General features: G+C 43.9%; 1 pseudogene; it reads left to right on the forward strand.

The window, feature by feature from the left end:
• Positions 1-221: 221 nt before the first annotated feature.
• Positions 222-699, forward strand: LOC107179577 (annotated as a pseudogene).
• Positions 700-21,509: the final 20,810 nt, after the last annotated feature.

Genomic DNA, 21,509 nt, shown 5'->3' on the forward strand with positions numbered 1-21,509 from the left:
TTGAGAGAGAGAAAGCACACAAGTGGGGAAGGGGCAGAGAGAAAGGGAAAAAGAAAATCCCAAGCAGGCTCTGTACGGTCAGTACAGAGCCTGACACAAGGCTTGATCTCACGAGCCATGAGATCATGACCTGAGCCTAAACCAAGAGTTGGATGATTAACGGACTGAGCCACTCAGGCACCCTAGAATACACATTCTTTTAAAGTTTCGATGGCACAAAAATGGCACTGAAAGTGGATAAGGAAACCCCTGCTCCTCCCAAAGCCAAAGCCAAAGCCAAAGCAGAGGCTTTGAAGGCCAAGGAAGCAGTGCTGAAAGGAATTCACAGCCACAAAAAGAAGAGGAATATTCAGACATCACCCAACTCCTAGTGGCCCAAGCCACTATGGCTCTCAAAGCAGCCAATATATCTTTAGTAGAGCGTCCTCAGGAGAAACAGGTTTGACTATTATGCCATCGTCAACTTCCCCCTGACCATTGAGTCAGCCAGGAAGATAGGTGACAGCACACTGTGTTCATTGTGGATGTCAAAAGCAATAAACACCAGATCAAACAGGCTGTGAAGAAATTCTACAACTTGAAGTGGCCAAGGTCAGCATCCTGATCAGGCCGGATAAAGAGAAGGAGGCATATGTTTAACTGGCTCCTGACTATGATGCTTTAGATGTTGCCAACAAAAGTGGGATTATCCAAACTTAGCCCAGCTGGCTAATTCTAAATATAAACATCTTACCACACACACACACACACACACACACACAAAATAACGCAGTATCTATGGGACATAGTACAAGATGGTTCATATTCTGGGCCATGAAACAAACCTCAACAAAATGAAAAGAATGGAAGTCAGAACATGTTCTCCGATTACAAAAGAATCAAACTAGAAATCAATACCAGAAAGATAACAGAAACTATCCAAGCATTTGAAAACAACTAATCCATGGGTCAAAGAGGAAGTCTCAAAGGAAATAAAAAAAATACATTGAAGTGGATGAAAATAAAAATATAGCACGTGAAAACCAAACCAGTGCTGAGACGAGATTTTGTTCACCATTAAACGCTTACATTAAAAAAAGGAAAAATCTCAAATCGGTCACCTAATCTTAAGAACCCTCATAAAGGAGAGCAAAATTAAGCCCAAAGGAAGCAGAAAACAGAAAATCAGTATAGAAAATCAATGGAATGAGGAGCTGATTCTTGGAAAAAAAGCAATAAAAGCGATAAGTCTCAGGATGCCTGGGTGGCTCAGTCGGTTAAGCATCCGACTTTGGCTCAGGTCGTGATCTCGCCGTTCACGAGTTTGAGCCCTGCGTGGGGCTCCGTGCTGACAGCTCGGAGCCTGGAGCCTGCTTCGGATCCTGTGTCTCCTTGTCTCTCTCTCTCTCAAAAATAAATAAACCTTAAAAAAATCGTGTAATTTAAAAACAGTGACAAGTCTCTAGCAAGACTGACGAGAAAAGAGAAGGCACAAATTACTAATATCAGAAATGAAACAGAGGCTATCACGACAGACACTGCAAACATCAAAAGGATAATAAGGGAACAGTGTGAACAAGTACACATAAATCTGATGAATTAGATGAAATGGAACAATATTTCAAAAGGCACAAAGAACCAAAATTCACCCAATATGAAATAGATAATTTGAGTAGCCCTATACCTATCATAGAAGTTGGATTTGTAACTTTAACACTCCCAAGAAAGTAATCCTCAGCCTCCCATAAATTCTACCACACATAAATTCTAGGTGCATTCTATCAAATTTTTTTTTTTTTTAAAGTTTACTTTGAGAGAGAGAAGGAGAGAGCAAGTGTGCTTGAGCAGGGAAAGGGCAGAGAGAGAGAGAGAGAGAGCAAGTGAGAGAAGCTCAACCAGGATCACGACCTGAGCTGAGATCAGGAGTCAGCTGCTTCAGCAACTGAGCCACCCAGGCGCCCCTCTATCAAATGTTTTAAAAAGCACACCAAGTTTGTAACATCTTTTCAAAAAAAAATACAAGAGAGAACAGTCCTGAGCTTATTTTACGAGGGCAGCAACGTCCTGGTACCAAAATTAGTCGGAGAGTCCAAAAAAAGAAAGCTGTAGACAAATAGCCCTCATGAATATCAGCATAAAGAAAGTACTGGACAGGGTATTATCACATAGAATTGAGCAACGTATAAAAAGAAAGACACATCGTGAACAAGGAAGATTCATTCCAGAGATGCAAAGCTGGTTCCATATTTGAAAATCACTCTGTGTAAGGCATCACTCGAGGAGGATGTCAGCCAAAACGGTGAAGAGAGGAATTTCAAAAATCTGCCCTTCCATAAAAGCAATTACAAACCTGGCAAAATCAACGTTTTCTGAACTCTGGAAAGGAACTAAAAGCTTATAGTGACGAGAAGAGTGCTAACCAAAATAAAACAAACAGGAGCGCCTGGGTGGCTGAGTCGGTTAAGCGTCCGACTTTGGCTCAGGTCATGATCTCGCGGTTTGTGGGTTCGAGCCTCACGTCCGGCTCTGGGCTGACAGCTCAGAGCCTGGAACCTGCTTCAGGTGTTGTGTCTCCTTCTCGCTCTCTCTGCCCCACCCCTGCTCACGCTCTGTCTCTGTCTCTCTCTCTCTCAAAAATAAATACACATTAAAAAAAATTAAAAGAGAAATGGATCCATACAATATGTGACCTTTGTGTCTGGCTTCTTTCACTTGGCATAATGTTTTCAATTTTGTTCGTGTGTCAACACTTCCTTCTTTTTCATGACTGAATAGTATTCCATCGTATTGGATATACCAACGTTTATCCATTCACCAGTTGATGGACACTTGAGCTGCTTCTGCTTTTTGGCTGTTACGAACAGTACTGCTATGAACATTCACGTACAAGTTTTCGCTTCTTTCAGGTATATACTTAGGAATGGAACTGCTGGGTCATGTAGTAACTCTCCCTGCCCCTCCCCCATTTGCACTGTCTCTGTCTCTCCCGAATGAAGAAACTTAAAAAAAACCCATTTCTTGGGGCGCCTGGGTGGCTCGGTCGGTTGGGCTTCCGACTTCGGCTCAGGTCATGATCTTACAGTCCGTGAGTTCGAGCCCCGCGTCAGGCTCTGTGCTGACAGCTCGGAGCCTGGAGCCTGTTTCCGATTCTGTGTCTCCCTCTCTCTCTGCCCCTCCCCTGCTCATGCTCTGTCTCTCTCTGTCTCAAAAATAAATAAAAACATTAAAAAAAATTTTAAAAAACCCACTTCTAAACATAAATGGATACATAAAATGGCTTAAGTAATGAGTTCTTTGTTACGTGAATTTTATGTCAATAAAAACAGTGCAAGAAAAAGTTCACACCCGTTCACGGTAACGAATGCTCAGAAACTTAGGAGTAGAGAGTAGCTTCCTCCATTTGATAAAAGATGCCTTCGAAAATCCGATAGCTGACCTCAAACACAACGGTGAAGGACAGTGATTTCCTCTTAAGATCCAGAACAAGGCGAAGATGTCTGCTCCTTCTGTTCCTAGTCAGCATAACACCAGACCAATCAGGCAATAAAAACCATACAGAACAAGAAGGAAGAAATCAAAGCATCCCTATTTCCAGATGACATGATGGTCTACATAGAAAATGCCAAGAGGGGCACCTGGCTGGCTCAGTCGGTTGAGCGGCCGACTTCGGCTCAGGTCACGATCTTGCGGTCCGTGAGTTCGAGCCCCGCGTCGGGCTCTGTGCTGACCGCTAGGAGTCTGGAGCCCGTTTCGGATTCTGTGTCTCCCTCTCTCTGACCCTCCCCCGTTCATGCTCTGTCTCCCTCTGTCTCAAAAATAAATAAACGTTAAAAAAAAATTAAAAAAAAAAAAGAAAATGCCAAGAGATTGACATTAAAAACTCCTAGAACTCATGAGTGAATTCAGCAAGGTCATGGGATACAAGGTCGCCATACAAAACTCACTGGTATCTCTATGACACCAAAAGGAAAAACAGACCGCCATTCACCACCACCCAAAAAAAGAGCAACACTTACGTATAAATATAACAAAGTACGTGCTACGGTTTTATGTTGAAAACTGCGAAACACCGATGGCGGAAACGACGTATTTAAATAAATGGAGAATATTTAAAGATTCTCTAATTATTCTCTAAATAGTCTCTAATTAAATAAGTATCTAAATATTTAAATAAAGGGCAGAAATAAAATATTTAAATAAATGGAGAGCCATAGCATACCCATGGCTTGGAAAAGTCAACATAATACGAGTCTTATTTCTCCCCAGATTGATACACAGGTTTTATGCAATTCTTATTGATATCTCAGTAAGACTTTTTGTAGATATAAACAGACTTTTTGTAGATAATTATACAGCTATAGTGATCATGACAGTGTAATATGGGCCGAGGAATAGACACATAAATCAATGAAATAGAAAAAAGAACCCAGAAATAGAACAGACAAGCAAGACCGGCTGATTTTTTACAAAGATGCAAAAGTAATTCAACGGAGGAAAGATAATCTTTGTAACAAATGGTGCTAAAGCAACTGGATATCCATGGAATATCAATCAATCCATAAAATGAACCTCAACCTCGACCTTATCCTTTATATAGAAATTAACTCAAGGGGGTGCCTGGGGGGCTCAGTAAGTTAAGCGTCTGGCTCTTGACTTCGGCTCAGGTCACCATCTCACGGTTGTGAGATCGAGCCCTGCTTCGGGCTCTGTGCTGGCAGTGCAGAGCCTGCTTGGGATTCTCTCTTTCCCTCACTCTCTGCCCCTCCCCCGTTCACATGCTCTGTCTGTCTGTCTGTCTCTCTCTCAAAATCAATAAATAAACTGAAATAAAAAAGAAACTAACTGAAAATCGAAGGTATAGTTAAATGCAAAAGACAAGACTATAGAACTTTAGAAGAAAACATGGGGGGAAATCTTTGGGTCTAAGGCTAGGCAAACATTAAACCAAAAGTACAGTTTGTAAAAGAATAAATTCAATAATTGGACTTCATCGAAATTTAAAACTTTCTCTCTGACAGACTCTGTTAAAAGACTGGAACAATAAGCTATATACCTAGAGAAAATATTTGTAAAACATGTCTAACAATGGACTCGTATCTACAATTATACACACACGCATCATAATTTAATGGTACAAAGCAAACAATTCACTTAGAAAATAGGGAAAAGAAATGACGTAACATTTCACTAAAGAGGATGTACAGATGACAAATAAGCACTTAAAAAGACGTTCAACATCACTAGCCATAAGAGAAGCACTGCTTTTAGAAAAACTAAAATAAAAAATTAAACAGGGGCGCCTGGGTGGCTCAGTCGGTTAAGCGTCCGACTTCAACTCAGGCCATGATCTCACGCTCTGTGGGATCTGTGGGTTCCAGCTCTGCGTCGGGCTCTGTGCTGACAGCTCAGAGCCTCGAGCCTGCTTCAGATTATGTGTCTCCCTCTCTGCTCTTCTCCCGCTCACGCCCTCTCTCTCTCTCTTCCTCAAAAATAAATAGACATGAAAAAAATTTAAAAAAAATTTGTTTTAAATAAACTAACAAAGACAATATCAAATGCTGGCGAGGATGTGGAAAACCCGGATCTCTAAATATTGCTGCTGAGAATGTAAAATGTTGTGGCCATTCCGGAAAATAGTTTGGCAATTCATTTAAAAAACTAAACCTGGGGTGCCTGGGTGGCTCAGTCGGTTGGGCGTCCGACTTCGGCTCGGGTCACGATCTCGCGGTCCGTGAGTTCGAGCCCTGCATCAGGCTCTGGACTGATAGCTCAGAGCCTGGAGCCTGCTTCCGATTCTGTGTCTCCCTCTCTCTCTGCCCCTCCCCCGTTCATGCTCTGTCTCTCTCTGTCTCAAAAATAAATAAACGTTAAAAAAAAATTAAAAAAAAAAAAAACAAACACTAAACCTATACTTGCCATGTCATCCATCGAAAGCACTCCTGGGCATTTATCTCAGAGAAATGAGAACTTAATGTCTCCACAAAAATGCGTACACAAATGTTCATAGCAGCTTTATTTGTAACAGTTAAAACTGGAACCAACTAAAATGTCCCTTAATAGATAAATAGTTAAGCAAACTGTGGTACATCAATACCATGGAATACTCCTCAGCAATAAAAAAGCACTATCAATACACACAACAATATGAATGGATCTCAAGGGTATTATGCCAAGGAAAAAGGTCAGTCTCAAAGGTAACACACCATATGAGTCCATTTATATAACAGTCTCAAAGTGATCGAGTTATAGAGAACAGATCTGTAGGACCAGGAGTTAGGAGTGGAGGGTTGGTGGAAGTGAGTATGACCATAAAAGACTAGCAAGCAAGATCTACTGAAAACTATAAGACATTGATGGAAGAAATAGAAGACACACGTAAATGAAAGAAAATTCCCTGTCCAGGGATTGGAAGAATTCACATCATTAAAATTCTATGCTACCCAAAGCAATCTGCAGATCCAATAAAATCCCTACCAAACTCCCAATGGCAATCCTATAATTTTATATGGAAATCCGAAATCCTAAATCCTAAAATTTATCTGGAACCACAGAAAACCTTGAAGAGTCCAAGAAATCTTGGGAAAGAAGAACAAGCCTGGAGGCATCACACTCCCTGATTTCAAACTACATTACAAAGCTATAGTAATCAAAACAGTATGGTATTAGCATAAAAATAGATACAAGAATTGCCAAAACAGAATAAATGTCCAGAAACAAACCCATGCATGGTTTGACCCAATGCATGAATTAATGCGTGGTTTGCATGCATTAATTGACCCAAATGGTCAATTAATATACAACAAAGGAGGCAAGAATTGCACAATGGCAAAAAGGCTTGTCTCTCCAATAAGTGGTATTGAAAAAACTGGACATCCACGTGCAAAAGAATGAAATGGGATCTCTATCATACACCACACACAAAAATTAAAATACATTAAAGATTTGAATGTAAGATCTGAAGCCATAAACCTAGAAGAAAACATAGAAAACCTAGAAGAAAACGCTGGTCATGGCAATGATTTTTTTATTTGAGCCCCAAAGCAAAGACAACAAAGAAAAATAAACAGCACTACATCAAGCTAAAAAGCTTCTGCGTAGCAATGGAAACTATCAACAAAATTAAAAGGCAACCTACTGAATGGAAGAAAGTGTTTGCAAATCACGTGACTGATAAGGGGTTAATATCCAAGACATACGAAGAGCTCATACAGCTCAATAGCAAAATACCAAACAATTTGATTTAACAAATGGGCAGAAGATCTGGATAAACGTGTTTCTAAAGAAGACACACAGATGGCCAACAAATAGATGAAAGATGCTCAGCATCACTCATCATCAAGGAAATGCAAACCAAAATCACAAAGAGACATCACCTCACACCTGTCAGAATGGCTGTTACCAAAAAGACAAGAAGTAACAAGTGTTGGTGAGGATGCGGGGAGGAGGCAACCTTTTGGCACGCTGTTGATGGGGATGTAAATTGGTGCAGCCATTGTGGAAAACAGTATGGAGGTTCCTCCAAAAATTAAAAATAGAACTACCATAGGATCTGGCAATTCCGTTTCTGGGTATTTATCCAAAGAAAATAAGAACACTATTTCAAAAAGTTACACACACCCACCCATTCATTGCAGAATTACTTACAATAGGCAAGACATGGAAACAACCTAAGTGTCCAATGATTGGTGAATGGATAAAGAAATTGTGGTATTCATATACACAATGGAATATCACCTAGCCGTAAAAAAGAATAAAATCTTGCCATTTGCAACCACATGGGTGGACCTTAAAGGCGTTATGCTAAGTGAAATAAGTCACGCCAAGAAAGACAAATACCATACGATCTCACTTATAAATGGAATCTCAAATCAAAAGCAAAAAAATCCAAGCTCCTAGATACATACAACAGATTGGTGGTCGCCAGAAGCAGAGGAAATGGGTGAAGGCGATCAAAAGATACAGACTTCCAGTTATAAAATAAATGTCATGGGGATGTCATGTACAGCATGGCAAAATACAGTAAATAATACTGTATTGCATATTTACAAGTTGCTAAGAGAGTAAATCTTAAAAGTTTTCACCACATGAAAAACAATCTATAACTATATATGGTGACAGATGTTAACTAGACTCACGATGGTGATCATTTTTTTTTTTAATTTTTTTTTCAACGTTTTTTATTTATTTTTGGGACAGAGAGAGACAGAGCATGAACGGGGGAGGGGCAGAGAGAGAGGGAGACACAGAATCGGAAACAGGCTCCAGGCTCCGAGCCATCAGCCCAGAGCCCGACGCGGGGCTCGAACTCACAGACCGCGAGATCGTGACCTGGCTGAAGTCGGACGCTTAACCGACTGCGCCACCCAGGCGCCCCAGTGATCATTTTTTTTAATGTTTTTTTTAAAATTTATTTTGAGACAGAGAGAGACAGAGCATGAGCAAGGGAGGGGCAGAGAGAGAGGGAGACACAGAATCCGAAGCGGGCTCCAGGCTCCGAGCTGTCATCACAGAGCCTGGTGCGGGGCTCGAACTCACGGACCGCGAGATCACGACCTGAGCTGAAGTCGGACGCTTAACCGACTGAGCCACCCAGGCGCCCCAGTGATCATTTTTTTTTAAAGTAGGCTCCATACCAGTGTAGAGGCTAACATGGGGCTTGAATTCACGACCCTCAGACCAAGACCTGAGCTGAGATCAAGAGTCGGACGCTTAACCAACTGAGCTACCCAGGCACCTCATTTTGCAATATATACAAATGTCCACTAATTATGTTGTACCCCTGAAACTAAGATACTGTTGTGTGTCAATTATAGATCAATAAAAATCAAAACAAAACGAAGAAACAAAACAAAGACTAGGAGGTTGGAGATCTGGGTGGTGACACAATAGTTCTGTATCTTTACTGATGGTGGTTACACAGATCAATACATGTGATAAAATGGTGTAAAAGTATGCACATACACCGTACCAGTGGAAGTTTCCTGATTTTGATGTTATCCTGCGGTTATCTAAGATGTAATTGTTGGGAGAAATTGGGGAAAGGGTACAGAGGACTTCTCTGTATTATTTTTGCAACTTCGTGGGACTCTATAATTATTTCAAAAGAAATTTTTTAAAATCATGGAATTGCGTGAAATGAAACGTAACGAAACTAAGCATTGACCACAAGCAGTTAGTACAAGAAAAACAGGATACACTCAAGGAAAATAGAAAAAAGGAAATAATAGAGCTAAGTGATAGAACAGAAGACGAACAGAGTGGATCAACACCACCAAAAGGGGATTTAATTGGAAAGATAATACCACGAAAGACTTAATATCAATAACTTGATAACTGACACAAAATGGCAAAACTCCTAGAAAATGTAACCAACCTAAACCGACTCAGGGAAAAACTGAAATCTTGGGTAAGTCCTATAAACATTTAACGATAAAATTGTAAAAACTTTATGTAAAAATACCAGGCCCAGCCGGTTTCATAGTCAAGTTCTACGGAGCATCCGAAAAGATATCTCTTTCCAATATTATGAAAATTCTTCCAGGGAACAGAAATAGGAAAGAAACTATTCAGCTCTCCAATATTATGAGGCTAGTACAACCTCGACAGCAAACACAGATACAAGTACAGACAACACAATTTCACTCACCAACACAGATTACCAAACCCCCAAACAAAATGTATGCAAACTACAGAACCAATGCAACAGTACAGATAGACATTACAACTAAGCTATGCTTAACATAGGAAGGCATAGTTGGTTTAATATGAGAAAATCCATTCTTTTTATTCACCGATTAAGAGAGAAAAAACAATGATCTTAATAAATGCAGTGAAAGCATCCAGTGTAATTCAACACCTATTTGGAATAAAATTGCGTCACAGATCACTTCGTAAAATTATTTAACCCAAACCAACCTAATACCTAAATCTGAAGCATGAGAATTCACCTTTACTTTCTTTTTTTTTTTTTTTTTTAATGTTTACTTATGTTTGAGAGAGAGACTTACAGGGAGTGTGGGGGAGGGGCAGAGAGAGAGGGAGACGCAGAATCCGAAGCAGGCTCCCGGCTTCCCAGCTGTCAGCACAGAGCCCGACGCGGGGCTCGAACTCACCAGCTGTGAGATTATGACCTGAGCCGAAGTCGGATGCTTGACCGACTGAGCCACCCAGGCGCCCCCACCTTTAAAATCAGATCAGGATTCAGCTCAGCTCATGATCTCACGGTTTGGGAGTTCGAGCCCCGCATGGGGATTCTTTCTCTCCTTCTCTCTCTGCTCCTCCCCTGCTCTCTCTCTGTCAAAAGAAATAAACATTAAAAAAACAAAAATAAGTAGGGGAGCCTGGGTAGCTCAGTCACTTAAGCGTCTGACTGCAGCTGACAGCTCAGAGCCTGGAGCCTGCTTCGGATTCTGTGTCTCCCTCTCTTTCTGTCCCTCCCCCGCTCGTGCTCTGTCTCTCTCTGTCTCTCAAAAATGAATCAAGGTTAAGAAAAAAAAAAAGTAGAAAATTTTCTAAAAAATAAAATAAAATAAAAATAAATAAGTAAATAAAATCAGATCAGGAACAAGTCAAAGACTATTACTGCCTCATTTCAACACCAAACTAGAGAGCCTATCTGTTAAGTAAAAGGCGAAAGGAAATGTATAGCCTTTATAGGTTATAACGTTTGCAAAGGGTGAAAAGTTATCATTATTTGAAAAGTACTTGATTGCTAACACAGAAAACCCGTGGGGATCGGTTGACAAATAATCCGAGTTACTAGAATAATTGAGCATGGTTGATTAAAATGGGGAGATCCAAAGTTCATTTCATTTCCATACCACAGCAACAGACAGGAAACATGTTTCAAGATACAGCACTAATGATGGAGGGGGGGGGGAAGTTACATAGGAAGAAATCTAACAAAGATATACATGACACTTATAGGGAAAGTTACGAAGCTCTACTGAAATCTAAAGCAACTGTTCCTCCCCAAACTGACAGAAATATGGAGACAATGGGTACATTGGGCAGCAGAAGCACCTTACCACGGAAGTAAGCTACCACATTCCTAAATGCTAAATGCTGCGATCCCACCCCACTGCTCTCCCAAGTCTTTCCCTCCAGTTGGATCACAAAACTCTGACAGCCAAGCCTTTGCCCTCCCGTTAGATGATCCTCCTCTGGGGAACTCAGCCGAGCCACGAAGGAAGACTCAAAGATGCCGACCTTAGGGATTCTCCCCTGAATGACGTTCTCAGATCACTCAACAGTCAAGTTCCAAGTCAACAAATTGCATTCATACCGTCTGAGCTTTCAATAAACTTTTAATCCTACGCTCTTTTTTTTTTCTCCTTAGAGAGAGAGCGAGCGTGCATGAGTTGGGGGGTGGGGGCAGAAAGAGAGAGAGAGAGAACGAATCCCAAGCAGGTTCCCCGCTCAGCCCGGAGCCTGACACAGGGCTCAGTCCCGAGACTGTGAGATCATGACCCGAGCTGAGATCAAGAGTTGGTCACCTAAGTGATCAAGCCACCCAGGGGCCCCTTAATCCTAGACTCTTAATCATGAGCAAAGTCTAACAAACATCACAGGAAGACCTCTAATCTGAAAGATAGAGTCCAAAGCAAGCAAACCAGTAGACAAAGGGATGAAACCAACATGAAGGAAATATAATCTATGCAAGGAAAAGAAAATTTTAAAAATAATTATCATTAATATATTAAAAGAGATCAAAAAAGAGACCGCATCTATGAAACAAGAACGTAAATCTGTTATTAAAATCAGTTAAGCATCAGACTTTGGCTCAGGTCATGATCTCATGGTTCGTGGGTTCGAGCTTCACATCAGGCTCCAGAAAAGAACCTGCTTGGGATTCTCTCTCACTCCTCTCTCTCTCTCTCTGTTCCTCCCCCATGTGTGTGTGTGTGTGCGCGCGCGCGCTCTCTCTCAAAAATAAATAAGTAAAATTAAAAAAAAAAAAGTAAAATAGAAAACAAAAAAGAGCTCTTGGAAAGTAAAAACATGGTCAGATGGTAGCAGAAATAAAAAATTCAATAGTCAATTGAAAGACAAAAAAGGAATAATGGTCAGGAAAGAAACGTAAGAAAATGAAAGGACCAGGGGCACCTGGGTGGCTCAGCCAGTTGGGCGCCCAACTTTGGCTCAGGTCGTGACCTCACGGTTCGTGGGTTCGAGCCCCGCATCAGGGTCTGTGCTGATGGCTCAGAGCCTGGAGCCTGCTTCGGATTCTGTGTCTCCCTCTCTCTCTGCTCCTCCCCAGCTCGTGCTCGTGCTCGCTCTCTCTCTCTCTCTCAAAAAATAAATAAACATGCAAAAAAATGAAAGGACCAGACCAAGAGGTATGACATCTGGAAAATATAAGTTGTGGAAAGAAAGAATATTGAAAGCAGAGGTGAGAAAATTATCACTGAGTCCTCTCAGAGGGGCATTTGAGTGGGGGTTGGGGGTGACATTAACCCACCACAAGTAAGTTACAGCAAATCTTTCATTTCAGCGCTTCTCAAAGGTCTGTAAGATACAGACCACTTTTTAAAAAATGTATTTGGGGAGGGGAGGGGCAGAGAGAGTGGGAGAGAGAATCCCAAGCAGGCTCCACACTAACAGCATGGAGCCCTATGCAGGGTTCAAACTCACGAGCCGTGAGATCATGACCTAAGCAGAAACCAAGAGTCCAGCACTTAACCGACCGAGCCACCCAGAGGCTCCAGATACAGACCATTTCTAACATAAAGACATTTCCATAGAAAACAAAACAAAACAATTTTTTTTAAGTTTATGCATTTATTCTGAGAGAGAAAGAGAGCACGTGCAGGCAAGCATGGGAGGGGCAGAGAGCGAGGGAGAGAGAGAGAACCCCAAGCAGGTTGCTGTCAACAGATGTGGGGCTCAAACCCACAAACTGAGCCGAAATCGAGTCGTATGCTCAACCAACTGAGTCACCCCTGGGGCCCCCAAACAAATAATTTATAATAGACTAGGTGTGTTTGGAATTTGACAAATTGATTTAAAATTTGTATGGTAGAGTCAAGAATAGCTCAGGCATCCCTGATAAAGAATGTTGATGTTGAATGAACCCTGCTCCAAGTCTTAGAAATTTATAGTAATTAAGGCACCATGATATTATTTAAAAAAATTTTTTTTAACATTTATTTATTTTTGAGACAGAGAGAGACAGAGCATGAACAGGGGAGGGGCAGAGAGAGAGGGAGACATAGAATCTGAAAAGGGCTCCAGGTTCTGAGCGGTCAGCACAGAGCCCGACATGGGGCTCGAACTCACGGACCGCGAGATCACGACCTGAGCTCAAGTCGGACGCTTAACTGACTGAGCCACCCAGGCGGCCAAGGCACCATGATATTAAATGAGCCAACAGAGCACAATAATGCAACCGACAGCCAGCAACACACCAAAATACACAGAGACACCTGACAGAGGAGGCGTCACAGCAAATGAAGTCATTTATATGAAAAAAAAAATGGATCTGTACCTCATACCGTGAAAAACAAATCACGTCCAGGTTCATGCAGACTTTAAATATGAGCAGCAAAACTTTAATATACTTAGAAAACACAAGAGAATATCTAGGGTGACCTGGGTGGCTCAGTCGGTTGGGCTTCCGACTTTGGCTCAGGTCATGATCTCGTGGTTCGTGAGTTCGAGCCCCGCGTCGGGCTCTGTGCTGACATCTCGGAGCCTGGAGCCCGCTTCGAATTCTGTGTCTCCCTCTCTCTCTGCCCCTCCCCCCCTTGTTCTCTGTCTGTCTCTCTCTTTCTCTCAAAAATAAGTAAACATTAATTTTTTTTTTAAAAAGGAAGAAAACACAAGGGAGTATCTAATGGTCTGAGGAATCCAGATATCCATCAACAGGAATAGAGTTAAATACATAGTCACATACAATATGATATTTGTGGACACCGTGATGTACTTCCAAGATTCCCTTCAAGCAAGGACTTGGGCCCGAGCCACTGGGGGTGCTGTGGACAGTCAGCCTTCAGGCGTCAAACCCCCCAGGGACCCTCTCAGCTTCAGAGAACTGCCTGGTGCAAGGTCACCTTCCTTCCTGGGACGGCCACATCCAATGACTGGCCGGCCCAACTTGGGACAACCATGAATGTTCTGAAAAGCCAATCTAGTTTCATTGTATTTGCTCATGATACTGTGAGACAGGAATTTGGTTTGGGCTTACCTGGCCATTTCTGTTCCACAGAGCATCTGCTGGGGTCATTAACCAGGCTGAACTAGAAGGTACAAGAAGGCTTCCTTCATTAACGAGCCTGGCACCCAAATGCTCCTCTGAGTGGACTCTGTCTTGCCATTTGGTTAGCTAGGACATCCTCACAACATGGGGCTCTTGCAGTAATCAGCTTTCTTACGTGGCGGCTGGCTTCTAAGAAGGAGCGTTCCAGATAGTGAAGGCAGAAGCCAGTGACCTTGTTAGTCACCGAGCATTGGTTTTGCCACATTCTATGACTCAAAATAACTCAGAGGGCCAGCCCAGATCCAAGGAGGGGGAAACAGGTTCCTCTTGTTGATGGGGGCATGATGAGATCCCATGGCAAAAGAGCCTGTGGGACGGGAGAGATTTTGGCGGCCATCTTTGGAAACATCATCTATCATAGCCATCATGTACAGTCAAGCAAATTGTACACTATACAACTCCAGGAGCTATCACTTGCCCGGACCTCAAAGCAAACAGCATCCTCTCACAGTTGTGCCGTACGCAGCCAGGATAATTGGTCGCCATAGCCCTAGACTCGCACCCATACAATGCTGATCACAAAAAGTAAGTCACAGATAAACATACACGATAACGCACCATTCGCATGAAGTTTAAAATGCCAAGCTGAAGAATGCATCATTCAGTGCTACGTAAAACAGTAGTAAGCCTGTAAAGACAAACAGGGATATGGCAAACACAAAACCTAGAAAAGAACTGGAGGAAGGAGGATGTGGTTTTTAAGATCAAAGAGGAATATAGGAACTTGAGTGGTCTTGGTGGTAGTCTATTGTTTCAGCTACATGGTAGATACGTGGGTGTTTGTTACCTGTCTTACATGCTTTTGCATGTACCCAAGAATCCATACTCAATTAAGAAAGAAAACAAGTCGGGGGCGCCTGGGTGGCTCAGTCGGTTCAGCGTCCGACTTCAGCTCAGGTCATGATCTCACGGTCTGCGAGTTTGAGCCCCGCATCGGGCTCTGGGCTGATGGCTCAGAGCCCGGAGCCTGCTTCCGATTCTGTGTCTCCCTCTCTCTCTGCCCCTCCCCCGTTCATGCTCTGTCTCTCTCTGTCTCAAAAATAAATAAACGTTAAAAAAAATAATTAAAAAAAAAAAAAGAAAGAAAGAAAACAAGTCGATAAAGGCCACAGGTCAGCTTGTAAACAAAGAAGAAAGAAATATCCGGCTTCTCCTTCCAGGATACAAGAGAACATCGAATCCCACACCAAGAGTACTAAATATAATAAAAGTTGAGATGGGAGAGCAAGCATTAAAATTGTGAAAGAGATACGTTCTAGTACAGAATGTCATCTGAAATGGCTGCAGATGTCGTCATATCATACTTCCGTGAAAATAAAAATGGAGGGACGAGCCCACTTTTCAAGGACCGCTCACTGTGTTTGTATCACGGTTAAATGCAAGAGACCCCTCAACACCAGTGCGAGGGAGACCACTTCTGTATTTAGAATCTTTCATTGTAATTGTAACAGCAGTATAGGAAAAGCTGATTTCATTCCTCGTTGGATTCCTAAATTTCTGCCCGGCGTTTTCAAGAGTCACTCAGAAGCAAAGATGACATAAATAATGCAATGTTTGTAACATCTCTCTTTTCAGAGGACGGGGATGGTGTTCTAAAACAGTAGTTTTTCAGAAAACCCGACACACACATCCGGAACCATTTAGGTCATTTGTTGTGACAGTAAATAAGAAATCGAGTAAGCTATATCTCAACAAAGAAAACTTCTCTGAGCAGGAAGACAAGGACTTTGAAAGACATTGGGTTAGGATGGAATCGAATCTCACAGCTTGATTCTTCACAAAACCCTTAGCTCTGTTTTGGGCAGACCGATCCGTGGATGTAGCGGAGTATATCGTGTGCGTTATAGGCAGAGAACTTTCCGCGGATCTATTCAAACACATAGGCAAAGGCAGGAGAATGCTTCTAAAATTTTAAAGCCATCTTGAGTAAACAATGTGTGAAGGAGACAGGTAATGTGGTCTGCCTCCCACTTTTCCCTTCTTCTAGAAACAGCTCTCCACATTTAAGACACACTGCTCCTTCTCTCATTCCACCCAAGTGCTCCCATTGGGGCGACCAGCCATACTTGTGACCATGGGACCCCATGACCTCATAGCCCTCATTCCCCTTTTAATTGGAGCTTGGGAAACAGCAGCCGTCCCTCTCAGAGAGCACACCTGATCCAAACCCCCATCATCTCTGACCTGGATCATTGAGATTGGGAACTGGTCTCCCTGCTTCCACCCTTGCCTCCCTACAGGTGATTCTCAATACGAGACAGAGTCAAATGCAAATCAGGTAATGTCATTCCTCCTTGCAAAGCGCTCTAGTGGTTGTCCATCTCATACTCTAAGCCAAAGTCAAAGTCTTTAATCTGACCCGCAAAGCCCTATGTAATCTGCCTTACCTCCCAGGCCTACTACCCTTCCCCTTGCTCACTCCAGCTCAGTCTCAGTGACCTTGGTAATGGTCTTCACACATGCCAACCCACGCCGACCTCATGTTCTTTGTACCTGTCTTGTGGGAAAGCCTGTCTGAAAGAGGACATCTGACACAGAGAAACCAGCACGGTCTACCCTAGTGGGGACATAGCCTCTGTCTCCGCTCCTCCCAGAAGCCGGCTGCAGCTCTGCCTTTTACCAGAGTTTTCTACATGAGCCAATATATCCCTCGCTCTGCCTGAGGTGTTCTGGGCGAGCTCCCGTCATCTGCAACCACGAGAGTTCTAATAGGTGAGCGTTCTTTGCACAGACACACGCAGGGCAAAGTTTCATTTGCAGTCATTTGAAACCTCTGTGTTCACCAACCTTGTGCGAAGCAGGATAGAAAGACAAGGCTGCCTCCCGCCTCTTGCTCCATTCCATCGGGCCCTTGGCTGATCCGGCCCTGTAGGCACCCCAACCCCAGACACCCGACCCCTAGTCCGTCACATACTTGCCTGTGTTGTCCCGCCTCCTCTTTCTACCACGATGCCCCTAATCCCACCCTGCCAGTCAGAAATCGATAACAGAGAATGAGGAACTCAAGGACATCGTGACGCATTGAGAACATCTTTACGACCCGTCGAAGTGTCCCAATCTGGTTAGGAAGTAGCAGGCCAGACGCGCATCATATGCCACTGACTTTGCAAAACAGCCAGCCAGTCAGATGAAAAAGGAGTCAGAGGATTTTAGAGACCTATTCACTCCAAGTTAAAAAGTCTGAGGGGCGCCCGGGGGGCCCAGTCGGTTAGCCTTTGACGCTTGCTTTCGGCTCGGGTCGTGCACGATCTCAGGGTTCGTGGGATCCAGCCTCGCACCGGGCTCTGCGCTGACAGCGTGGAGCCTGCTTGGGATTCTCTCTCTATCTCTCTCTGTCCTCCCCCCCTCACGCTGTCTCTGTCTCTCTCAAAATACATAAACTTAAAAAAAAAAAAGTCTGAGTAAACACACATGATGTTATAACAGACTTTTGTTATAACTTCTTAGCCAATAGGACCGCACAATCACATAGCAGGACTGTTAACGAGCCCCATCATTCTTTCAACCCCGTCATTCATGTAACAAACATGAACTGAATTCTGTGTCTGAATCAGACATTGCCGGCTGCTGGGCCCTCGAGGGCTCCTCCCAGTCTGGAACGAGGGACAGACACACAAGCAGACGCAGAGAAATAGACTGGTAAAGAAGTACAAGGCCCAGGATATTTTGTAAGCACTATTGGAGAAACAGCAACTTCTCTTGCTTTGAGGAGTCCAGAAAAACTTCTCAGAGGAGATAAGCTTCTGAAATTAATTTTATTTCTTAAAAAATTAAAAAAGAATTTTTTTACATTTATTCATTTTTGAACGACAGAGAGAGACAGAGCACAAGCGGGGGAGGGGCAGAGAGAGAGGGAGGCACAGAATCGGAAGCAGGCTCCAGGCTCCAAGCCGTCAGCACAGAGCCCAACGCGGGGCTCGAACTCACGGACCGTGAGATCGTGATCTGAGCCGAAGTCAGACGCTTAACCGACTGAGCCACCCAGGCGCCCCTTTTTAAAAAATTTGTTAATGTTTATTTATTTTTGAGAGAGAGTGGCAGCAGGAGAGGAGCAGAGAGAGAGGAAAACAGAGGATCTGAAGCAGGGGTCCATGCAGACAGCATGGAGGCAGGCGCGGGGCTCGAACTGCGAGATCATGACCAGAGCCGAAGTCGGACGCTCAGCTGACTGAGCCACCCAGGCGCCCGTGAAATTAATTTTAAAGGATGAGTGGGAGTTAGCCCAACAAAAGGAGGGGAACGATATTCTAAGAAGAGACGCAGCATGAGCAAAGGCATGCAGACTACAGGCACTTTAGTGCTTCTAGGGTATAAAGGGAAGGCAGGGATGACTGAAGGAGAGGGAAGGACAGAGACAGGGAGTAATAGGGTGTGAACGTGGCGATACACCTCCCAGACCATCTACAAGGAAGGACTGGGTGCCCCAGCCATGGGAGTGCATGAACAGACAGCCCTCAACCCCCTTGGGGGGGCCGCCTCAGCCACAAAGAACCATCTCACCCCAAATCACACCATTCTGGGAACGACTCGCATGTAATGACTGATTGAGGCAGGGGTACAAAGACCTGATCATCTTGGCCCAACCTGGGCCAACTTTGAAGAGCCATCTAGCTCCAGAGCCCCCTGTAAGGTAGACCAAGGCGGTCTTTGGGCCTGCATTGGAGCTCAACTTCTCCTTCTTCCCACCCCTGCTTCCTTCTTCTCCTTGCCACAGGCATTGATCCCAAGGGCTCTCCCTAATAAATACCCTACACACTAAAACTCGGCCTCAGTCCGCGTCTGAGGGGAACCCAACTTGTGACATGAGCCATGAGTGTCTGTTAAAAAACTTAGACTTGGGGCACCTGGGTGGCTCAGTCAGTTAAGTGTTCGACTCTTGGTTACGGCTTAGGCCATGATCTCACAGTTCACGGGTTCGAGCCCCATGTCAGGCTCCGAGCTGACAGTGCAGAGTCTGCTTGGGATTCTTTCTCCCCATCTCTCTCTGCCCCTCCCCTGTTCGTGCATCTGCTCTCTCTCTCAAAAATAAATAAATCCACACTTAAAACCGCACACTTAAAACTCTACTGGGGTTTTAAATAAATTTTGCTTCAACACTACAGCATTATCACCATTTGAGTTTCCTTTCAAAAAAGATGCTTTCAGACACAAGGGGCGCCTTTCCCTTACCCCAGTAACCATACCAAAGAGTGGTTGTGTAGGAGAGACGTCTGACTCTACTCTTCAGTTTTCCGTGGAGGTGACCTGAGTGTATCTGAGAAGATAGAGGTATCCCTTCTATAGAACTTCACCCGTGGCTCAGCCACACCCATCCATCTATTCATTCATTCATTCATTCATGCAAGAAACATGTCCCAAACATATGCTAAGCTGTGCTAACTTGGTCACCTCTTGCCCCAGTGCTAACCTTTAAGGTTATTTTAGAATTCTCCATGGCTTCTCACCTTTTGGCTAAGATCAAGTGTGGAATACTCAACTATGCTCATAAAATATTCGACTAAGAGACTCTTTAGTCCTGGGAACACCAGTGGGTATGGTTTGCCTTAGCTGTTATAGGAGTTCGAACTCTCTCAAGGCACCTTTTTTTGTGGTTGGGCTTCCCGTATGATGCCTGCAGTGAAAGATGAGGCCCACCAGAGAGCTATCAGAAGTCTCTGTGTACACAGTTCCTGTTGAGAACCCCTAAGTAGACATTCTGGACTCCCTTGTGTGATACATTTATGAATTGCGGGATGCAACACAGAAATGCTTGCTTCCAAAAACAAACTAGAAGATTTTGCCCCGAAGTGGCATTCAGTTCAACAACGTTTATTAAGCTCTTTCCGCTAAGCACCGTGTGAATGCAAAAATAAGAAGACATATTCCGGGCCTTACCGAGCCACTAGGCAGGTGAGACAAGCCCGCGATGACTGGTGTAATCAATGAAGATACAAAATATAATAAAAGGAAGAAGCAAGAAGAGCATTGGCGGGATCTTGAAACTGGACACCTCTTACGCATCATCTGTGCGCCATATCTGTGTTAGGTCACCTAATGCTCATATTAATCCTATGAAGCAGCCTTTTTTTTTTCTTATTTTACGGATGAGAAAAACTGAGGAGTCCAAGGTCCCACAACTACTAAGTGGGGGAGGCCCAGTCTGCTGGACTCCAAAGTCCAAGCTCTTCCCTTACAACCCGCCATCCCCCATAGCGCCATAACAGAAGCACGAAAAGAACATTGCTGATGGGGGGTCCAAAGGGAGAGCAAGGACTTCTGGGTTGAAGAATTAGGGGAAAATTTATGGAATGGGTGACGTTTGGGGGAAGGTCATGAAGTATAGGTAGAGTTTTAACAAGCAGAAGATTATAGGGAGGACGGTCTGGGTGGAGGGAACAGCATGATCCAGGGTCCTAAGGTATGGAAAAGGCCCAAGGACCTACAGGGTGTGTTTTATGTCAGTTTCTCCAGGAAGCAGACTGAGATAGAGTTAGGCATTCAGAAAATGCATTAGGGAGTCAATGAGATCAACCCTTGGGGTGGGGGGAGTAAGGGAAGTGGGATTAGGCAAGGGAGGGTGTTGGGCCACAGTACAGCCACAGAAAATGCCTTAGCCAAGTTCATAAATTGTTCTGAAGCTAGAATGACTTTTCAGAGTTGTCTTACCTTGAGGCAAGGGGAATAGATCCTTCCGGACCCCTTTTGTACCAGGCATCGGATGTAGGCTGCTCCTGGGAAGGGAGTGTGAGTCTTGGGTGAGGTGAGCAATCCTCAGAGAAGGATTCATGCGGAAGCTGCCACCCATCCACACTCCCAGCACCCAAGGGAGTGAATCCCTTAGTCCTGAAGGGAAAATTCTGGGTGAAGTTCACTACGGGATGTGTGCCCCGGGCAGTAAGCAGGCTGACCTGGCAAAATAGGAGAGTGCAGGACGAAGGAAAGGATGAAGTTGGACAGCCAAAAGGGGGTGGACATTAAAGGCCACACTTTGCGTTTTGTAAAGAAGGAAAACGGGTCACTGCATTTTGCACGAGGCCAGGTCATGGCTAGAAGTTGCAGCTATCATAACGCATGGGACGTGGGAGGGTGGGCAGAACCAAGAGGAGAACCGATGGGTTTTTTCCACAGTCAAGGGAGAGGGTGAAGAGGGGAGAAGTGGAGGGGGTGGAGGTGTCAGAAGATTTGAAGACACACAGACGTCGCACATTAAGCGGTTTCTACAAAAGGCCCGTGAGTCTGAAAGAGAGAAAATACCTTACTATGGTGCAGCTCTTCCGTGGCGTACTATCCAGAT

Source organism: Panthera tigris, chromosome X (genome assembly GCF_018350195.1).
Source record: "Panthera tigris isolate Pti1 chromosome X, P.tigris_Pti1_mat1.1, whole genome shotgun sequence".
Classification (NCBI taxonomy): domain Eukaryota; kingdom Metazoa; phylum Chordata; class Mammalia; order Carnivora; family Felidae; genus Panthera; species Panthera tigris.